The sequence below is a fragment of the Chrysochloris asiatica genome, unplaced genomic scaffold (assembly GCF_000296735.1).
Source record: "Chrysochloris asiatica unplaced genomic scaffold, ChrAsi1.0 scaffold00361, whole genome shotgun sequence".
NCBI lineage: Eukaryota > Metazoa > Chordata > Mammalia > Afrosoricida > Chrysochloridae > Chrysochloris > Chrysochloris asiatica.
In genome coordinates, this window is record NW_006408879.1 from 611,409 (window position 1) to 612,037 (window position 629).

Genomic DNA, 629 nt, shown 5'->3' on the forward strand with positions numbered 1-629 from the left:
CGAGTAGGCTCGGTCTCACAGTGACCTCATGCACAACAGAATGAAGCACTTCCCGGTCCTGTGCCAGTCTCACAATTGTTGTTACTCTTGAGACCATAGCTGCTGCCACTGTGCCATCCATCTCACTGGATTGACCTTACATTACCAAACACAATGTCCTTCTCTAATGACTGGTCCCTCTGAAAATATGTCCAAAGTAGGTCATTGTGGCTCCTAAGGACATTCTGATTATACTTCTTCCAAGACAGATTTGTTTGTTCTTCTGGAAGTCAATGGTACTTAAAAATTCTTCTCCAACACCATCACTCAAATGAATCAAATTCTCTACAGCCTTCCTTATTCGTTGTCCAACTTTCACAGTCGGGCCCACCTTAGTCCTCTAACTGGTATCTTTGCTCTTCAACACTTTAAAAATGTCTAGTGCAGCAGATTTGCCTAATGCAATACATCGTTTGGTTTTTTGATTGCTGCTTCTGTGAGTGTTGATTGTGCCTCCAAACAAAATGTTGTCTTTGACAAAGTCAGTCTTTTCTCCATTTATCATGGTGTTATTTATCAGTCCATTTGTGAGGATTTTTGTTTTCTTTACATTGAAGTACAATCCAAACTGAAGGCTGTGGTCTTTGATC